The following is a 9,133-nucleotide window of genomic DNA, read 5'->3' as shown; positions in this document are numbered from 1 at the left end:
GTATGAATGGTAATGATAAGCATACACTTTCAAGAGTGGTCACACAGTGCACCTGAACATAAAATTTATTCACACTACATGCAATATTCAAATTTTAAACTCTTTTCATTTTTAGTTACATTGATTTTTTTCAACAGAAATCAATCACAGCTGATTTAATGACAGGTCCAGACCATAATAAAATGTATAAAATATAATCAAAGTGCTAGTTTAACAATAGTAACATCCACATAAACTGATAATTATTACATAGAATAAAACAATTCAATCACTCTATGAGTGAGCTAAAAATGCAAACCACTTTCACTACAGATTAGTTAACAGAAGTATTGGTGTGATGGTACAGTCTCAGTTAATGCATATAATTAGAGAATGGGCCTTCATTCCTGGTCTTGGAGGGCTGCAGTCCAGCAAGGTTCCAACTTTCCCTTCAGTCGCTCACTTCAGGGCTGGGAGGAGCAGTAGTTAAACTGGTTTAATTGAGGAAGTTAGAAGCATTATCAAATGTTTGTTTGGAAAAAATACCTGAACTGTTTGACATCATAAACAACCCTCATTTAGACTCACTCATTATTGCCATTGAGGGGATACAAATATTTATTTTTATTTTTTTTTACATCAGTTCATCTGCCCTGAAAGCAGTTGGCTTGAGTCTGTGCAGCACGTGCTAGACCAACCTGCTATATATATATATATATATATATATATATATATATATATATATAATATATATATGTGAGCTTATATATATATATATATATATATATATATATATATATATATATATATATATATATATATATAAAATTTATATTTATTTATGTATTCACTGCTATATATAGCAGTAAAAGAGCCGTATGATCAAACACTGTTTAGAGTTAGACCACGTTTCCTAAAAGGAAAAAGCATTTATTATATTTTTCCAATTTACCTTCTTCTAAAAGTAGGTGACTATAGGCTGACACAACATACACACATATCCAACATGTTTTCATTAAAGTAGTTTATAATATAATGTAATTTTAAATTATATCATGTAGTAATATGGCCTGTAGTAATATTTCAAAATTATATATCTGTTTAAAATATTTTGTGTTCTCTCAGTAACCACTGCCCCTAATAGACCCATAGAAGTATACCCAACCTCTCACCAAGGGTGGATTTATCAACCATTGACATGGGCAGTAAGGTGCTGTAGTGGTAAGAAGCAGGGCTTGAAATCAAAAGGTTGCTGGTTCAATTCCCTGCTATTGCACTGTTGTTGTGTCCTTGGGCAAGGTACTTGACCCACAGTTGCCTCAGAAGTTATCTGGCTGTACGAATGGGGAAAAAATTGTAAGTGTGCCTGCTCAATGAAATAAATGTAATGTAATGCTTCTGGAATGGAAGCTCCACTGTTGGCTAACTTCTGTTGAAATTTTTACACAAGGTCATTTCCAACCAGACCGTACCACATTAAAGGTTTAATATGCAGGTTTGGCTCAGTACTCAAGTAGCTCATATAATGCATTACCTTCATTTTTACTGTTCAATAGACATGAATAATTAGTATCAGGGATGCAAATGGCTCTGAAAAAAAGAAGGCAATCAAACCTCTACAACTAATCCAGAATGCAGCTGCAAGAATTTTCTACAATCTCCCTAAACATAATCAAGTCAGTCCTCACATGACTTCACTGGCTTCCTGTCATCACTCAAAGTTCAAAACTGGTTGATGCTGGTATACAGGACAATGAATGGGACAGCCCCCACTACTGTCTGGCCTTACTATGTGCATGAATCTGCAGGTTACTCAGATCATCTGCTAAAAGCATAAATGTAACTGTGCAGTCATAAAGAACCAGTCAGACTTTTCTCAGATAAGAATAGATGTCCTTGGCTTCACCCAAGATGCCACCTCCTCATTTATTGTACATATTGTTGTATGGTGCGATATGAAAGGATCACACAGAGCACAGAATCTCTAAACTCCTGGCTACTCATCATAATGGGAAACACATATCCTAAATCTGCTACTCAACAACAATTTATTAAAATATATTCATGTCAAAATGTATTGGTACATATAGAACTCTTTAACACACAACACAGGGTATATATAACTCCGTCAATGTATAAGTAAGCCAATACATAACATGTATGTCATTAATTAACATTTAAAAAATACAGCAAATAAGTGACCAGACAGATTTACCTACAGACTTAGTAGCTGAGCCAGTCTTAAGAAACTGTGTAGATGACTAACATGGTTCAGAATGGTGAAACATGCATTGTCATTGGTAAGGAATGAAGACTTCATAGGGATATCCTGTAGAATGGATTGCTGTGTTTCTCAAATTTATCTGATTATCTTGTTCAGAATGAAACTCTCCCTGACTGAGGTCTTAGTTCTTAGTTCATTGCTGTGAAATCAATGAACCACTGAAAGAATGCTAAGGGTGAAATGATTAACCTTTACAACTGCATCTTTGAAGTTCTATTTTTACAGAAAGCAAGCGCAGTGTGGTATCCAGTTAAACTGCATCATTCAGTAACACTGAAGAACATGTGGGTTGTCCCGCATGAGGGAGTCACAGGCAGCTATTAGCTGGAAATACTCATTTTGCTGTCTGCATTCTCTCTGACTATCCACACATTAACTGCTCCCTATTTGGAAAATAAGGAAGATTCAACAGTTGACGACAAATGGTGTTCAGTGAATTACTGATGTGCAAAGGTAACTCCAAAAAAACTTTACAGCCCTTGCAGAATATTTCCTTGTTCCTCATAAACCTCATTCCTTTCAAGCACATACAAATAATTCATAGAAAAATTAAGTACTGCTTGTGTGAAATGGTAATTACCTCCAAAATCCACATTTGGATTTCCAACACATTTGGTGACACATTTTCTCCCTGATCGTGATTTTACCAGAGATATGAAGGAAAGGTCATATGAAAAAAAAAAACATTTTCCCCAATGTGAATCTGATAAACAAGGTTTTTTTCTTCTTGTTTTTTTTTTTTTTTTTGCATTCCATTTCCTCAGTAGAGGGCTAGCTATTGAATGCTCTGATTTTTTCAGGTTTCACAACAGCCCTTTTGTCGAATACTGAGTGCAAATATAGGACCATTCTTCAAGAACGGAAGCCTCCAGTTCTTTGACAGATGAAGGACGTGGAAATATATTCCGCCTTCTGTGTTCCAGAACGCCCCATAAAGGATCAATGATGTTTAGAGGTGGTGAACGTGGAGGCCATAAAAGGTGTTTGACTTCATCCTGATGTTCATTAAACCACTCTTGAATCCATCTAGCAGTGTATATGCGGGTGTTGTAATTTTGCAAAATGGGCACATCTTAAAAAACAATGTTTGCGTCATAGGGTACATCTAGTCGCCTAAAATGGCTTTGTATGCCATGGCTGTAATTCTATCATGCAGAGTAATACTCCAACCTAATGATTCCTATGAGATGGCTGTCCATACTATAACAGATCCAACACCATGTTAGGAATAGTTAGGAATAGGCAATGCAGGTTGAAGGCTTTCATAAACATAGACCTCTTCAGATGTACAAAAAACACCCATTACTTTCTTCTACTGCTCAGAAGTCTAGGTTTTGACTTCATTACACAAGGTTATACATTGTTGCACATTGACATTGATTACAAGCAGTTTCCAAATGGCAGCTCCACTATGAATATCAGCTTTGTGATGCAGTTTTTGTGGAGACTGGGTCATAGAAGTATAGATTCAGTTCTTTGGACTTTTTTGAGGCTGTTTTGTGGTTTTTAGCAACTATCTTGTTCAGCGTCTGTCTATCCCTGTTAGTGAACTTCAACTTCTAAACATTGTTCCTCTTTTCTTATACAGTTTTTCCTTATTTGGCATATGCCATCATGATTTTCAAACCTGTTCCCTTTAACTCATTAAATAATTTTGCCATTTCTGTGACTGATGCACTTGCAATTTGGGCACTAAATCTGTGGGTAATTCATATTGATATTAATATGAAACAAATGTGTAGATGTCTTTCTTAATTGTGATTTAGCTATTTCAATATACAAGTCATTTTACATTTTGTGTTTACATTATTTTATCTGCCCCATGTAGGCATAATTGTTTACTATTCATGTATGTGAAAGTGCTATTTATCAGACAGAAATAAAAATCTGAAAAAATGTCACCATGCTGATCCTCGTGTCAGCACAGAACATTCTTGGGAATGTATATGGATATTTTTGTACTGTGAAACAGGTTGTTTGCTTTTCAGTAAGCATTCCAAAATAAACAAGGGTAGTATTTTCAACAGGAAAGTAACTTGCCTGAATATAATAACTCAATTTTCATCCAATGCTTCCCTTTAACTTGGCGACTTGACAAAACCTAAATGTACAGCAGCATAATCTATGTACAGCAGTGTTCCATTTTTACAACAAATGTTTTTGATATACAAAAAAATAGTGATGAAAATGATCACAACCAGAGTGGAGCATAAGCTTTCCAGCAACGGAAACTTACAGATTTATTGGAAAAGGTCTAAACAGACAGAACTATAAATTAGGCTGTCAGTATAAAATAAACCATCACTGTCCTCTTGTATGGCAGACATGATTGTGTCATAGCACATTCATCTGCATCTGAAATGTTTTGCATTTTGTCTTTATATGTGTAAAGGTAAACAAGAATACTCTTGGTCAGGTGTTTACCCCATTCCTGGTTTCTCTGTTGCTAATGGGGGCATATTGTTCATGATTTTCAGAAAGGATTTCATTGTCAGCCCAAAATTTCAACAAATATGAAACTAAATACACGTTAAACTATGGCTTTATTGTGTTTTACACATAAATATTTGTTGAACTTCCAAATAAATATTCAGCTGGAGAATTTTCAGACAGTCCCTTCTCAGCTAATCTCATCATCATCTGCTTGCCACATCCTTTTCATGTTGGCTGTTCCCTCCTTCTCCCTCTCTCCTCCTTTTATTTATTTTCCTGTTTATGATGTCCAATGGGGGATCGACAATCTCTCCTTGTGGCCAAGTGCAACCTCTGCATCATGACTCCAAGCCAAAGATCAGTACCCCTTTACTCTCATTAAGAGAATAGCTAATGTTTCTTATTTAATTCAAATCCATAATTTTCACATTTTTACATCCAATGCGAAATAATTTTTAGCCTTTTTGGAACAAACATGGTAGTGCTAATGCATATCATACCTGACTGCAACCTAGTAAGATTTCTTATGATGAACTCTGATGACACTAGTGTTCAAGGCTCATTTTTCACCCTGATCAATCCAGTGGCAGACTGGATGAGGAAGAAACTCATTATCATTACATTTCTTTCAGCTGCAGTGGTGGATGGTATGAGAAGAATGGGTGGTGGTTAAATAAATGTGTGCAGTAATGCCATTAGCAATTTGCAGCTGATGAAGTAGCCAAGCTCATCTCGGACCTGTGCCGAAGAAGTCATGCAACAGGCAGAGTATTTCTCAGCCCAGAGCTACTCCATATAAATACAATTAGTAAACATCCATTACAAAACCAAACAAAAATACAGAATGATTACCAATCAAATGTCCAATGTGATGGACATTTATATAATGATGACTACTCTAATTCGTCACCATTACAACATGCAATCATGCAAACACAATCCGTTTAGTTCAACAGTCAGTGACAGTGTTCAACAGTCAAGTGCATGTCAAGAGCTTGAAAGCAGAACTGCTTCACAACCGTATGAAAGAAGAAACTAACCAGGTCAGAAAACATGTTTTCCATTCCTAGGAATGAATGAGGGTCAGGAACTTGCCTTTCTTTCAGGGCTTGCTAAATTCTATCCACCCCACAAGCTACCCTTGTCCTCTGAAACCAGTGGATACTGGGTGGACAAGTAGGACAAATTAGTGTTACTGCAGGATGTATTATTTTTATTGCTGCTTTCATTTCTGTTTGTATTTGCATTATACACATAGATGTCAGGTGTGAGGGGCTTTTTAAGCTGTTGTCTCACTATGCCATACTTTCCCATTTGTGCAGCTGTGTTCACAGTTGTGCAAGAAAAAGTGACTAAGTGGCATATGAAACCAGATTTATTTAGAGCGTACTAGTGTATGCTGTTCATTCCACCACTGATTCGTGAAATGTGAAACCCAGCTCATCGATCTAATGTAACTCACCTCATTAAACTAATAGCCACAAAACCACAAGAAAATGAATAGACAATGATCTGCCTTGGCTGTCAGTATTTGTAGAAGTTAAATACATTTGAATTTTCTGTCTATAATATGGTTACCATAAATACATAACTTTTAAATATAAAATAGAAATAAATATCATTAATAAAAAAATAAATATAACACATTTCAAATGTGTTTTGGAACCTTAAGGTTAAATATACAGCAGAAATATCAATACATAATATATCATGGATACTCTGTATCTGGACCAAATGTTCAGTTCAATGTTCAAAAGTTTTGTCTTGGGCTCCCAAGGTTACCTGTTACTTAGACTGGCTGACTCATTCAGCCCAGGCCTGTGTTCTAGTCTGAGCTCGGGATCTCCTTGTTGCACTGCATTCAGCTCCAAACTGACCTTTTTCTCTATCAGCTTCACTGCCAATGACATCAGATAAACTGTGTGTGCAAATGGTCACCCACATGATCTGTAGGACGAAATCTCAAAATATAGTGCCAAGTGTTTGATGATAGTCCCGAACTGAATGCCAATGCGCACATTGAAACACCCTCAGCCCCAGTGAGCTGAGCTAAAGAGCCTTCATGCTTATTGTGTTTTGATGTAATGGTGGAAGGCAAGGAGTGTAACCTAGAAACAGCATCCACCATTTCACTCAACCAACCATTGAACTCAACACACCAGCGGTCAGCTGTATCACCCTCTGCATTTTTCCAAAAACTGGCAAGTGCATGGAGAGCAGCATGACCCTCGATTGTGGTGAACATGACTTGCGTTGTTGGTCCCCAATTAAGTCATTTCATTCACGTAACCATTCTGGACCTGCTGCACACAAGACGCAAACATCAGTCCCAAGTTAGTATTATAGATAATAACCAATTTTGCTATGAAAAACAGTACAGGAATGAATCTGACATAATATCATTTCACTTCATCTTTACAGGTGAGAAGACAAACCACAGAAGCTTCTCAAAGCATTCTTGTCATTTTAAAAGAAAAATCAACTAACCAACAGTAATGACTTTTCAAATTTATTTTATTAAATTCCCCTTTTCCAATCTGTTCCCATAAGACTTCTTTATTTGACTCTATGATGTGTTACATTAATATTATTATCTGGGTGCTGTTTTTTTACTCATTACTTCCTTTATAGTATGATTACATCAGAGATCAGGTTACGGTGCAAAATATCTTAAAAGGAATGCATCAGCAATGCATGCACCTCCTCAGACAAAGAAGGAAAAGAAGGTGGTTTAGATGTAGGAGGAATTTGGCAAAGTTATGACACTATGGTGAATGCATATGAATACCATTTGTTTCTACCACCAGCGCTTTGAGACATTTTTCAAATGACTGCTGTCTCGTTAGACGTCACATCTCTTTATCTAGTACTTGTAAAGTGATAGAATTTAAGGCTTGGCATAACTGGGGTCCATCATTTGATCTCAAAGGACAGAGCCTGAGACACACTTTTGAATAAGTGTAGTACAACATCACACTGCACTACCGCGACAGTAGGGAAATACTGATGTATTTCAAAATACATAAGCCATCTACTTATGAACATATCAACTGATTTAATGAAACACTAGGTAAGTGTGATTTTCTTGTAATATTTTGTGAAATGTATTGCGGGTGTAACTTTTATTGTGAACATGCAAGGTTATTTTCTTTCTTCTTTTTTATCTCAACAATTCCCTATGTTAAAAGCAGTGATTCCTCAGGGCAGACATTCTAATTGTTAGGGTGTTGTCAACTTGGCAAATGACTTTATGAAAGAGATGCACATCCATAATTAATGCTGAAAATGACAGAATGACAGAATGGAAAAACATTTTCAATTTTTCTTTTTTAATTGTTTGAGAGTGTGATGAGGACTTGACAAGGCATGACAGAAGCATGACAATTTTACTCACCTTTTAAATTATTTATACCTAAAAAGGTAATTCTGTATGTAAAATTTCTTCTCAGATAATACCATTGTAAAACTGTGAAAACCACCTCATTTTTGAAAAGCATGAATGGACCAAAAAAATCCAGATGTCCTTTATTTACTTACCTGACTGAAATTAACATCTAAACAATCTCAACAGCTTGCTGATATTAACTTTATTAATATTATTAATAATTAATTCAAATTTAAGATTTTTTTAAGACTGAATTATTTTATTTTCAAATTCTGCCTTTGATGTGGCAAAACTTGTATTTTAAGTGTATTTTACTGAATTAAGTACAGAAATTGTTTTGGAGCATGGCTTGTAAGCAAAGGTTACTGGTTCAAGTTCACAGTAGGGCACTTAACCTGAATAACCTGAGTAAATAACCAGCTGTATAAATTTATAATATAAAAATTGCAAGTTTCTCAGAATAAATGCATTTTCTAAATACCAGTAATGTCATTTTTTTGTGTCATGCTGATTTGGATTCTGTCAGATGGATAAACAATTGTTGTTGTCCTTTGTCAACACACTGAAAAGATAAACATTACATGTGTTGTCCTACAAGATACCAGTCTTGAGCCCTTGTAATTTTATATCTGTATTCTGCGATTTCAAGAGGTGGTTTTATTTGTAAATGTGGTATTTGTTTCTATTTCCGTGTTGACAAGTCATAGCTGTTAGTACCTGTCAAACCTGTTGACACAGTGAACAAGGACTTATTCAAACGTATGACTTGCCTGAAATGCTTCTTGTCAGTTCTCTGGCATTGTCCCCATTCTTGCTCTTGGACAGATGCAATGTGTGTAAAATGCAGAGGCCAGAATATAAAAGAAGGCACACATTACCCCAGCCACTGCGTTGTCTCCTACATATGTTAGGATTGATTTTAGTCTTATGTCACTCATTTATGAATATGAGTCAAGCATATAAATATTTATCTGATGCCTTTATATATGGCTGTGTCTCATTCCATTGTGCTGAACATGTGGGATGGTGAATTATTTGTAATATGAATTGGC

Source organism: Megalops cyprinoides, chromosome 18, assembly GCF_013368585.1.
Source record: "Megalops cyprinoides isolate fMegCyp1 chromosome 18, fMegCyp1.pri, whole genome shotgun sequence".
NCBI lineage: Eukaryota > Metazoa > Chordata > Actinopteri > Elopiformes > Megalopidae > Megalops > Megalops cyprinoides.
This window is presented reverse-complemented; position numbering follows the sequence as displayed.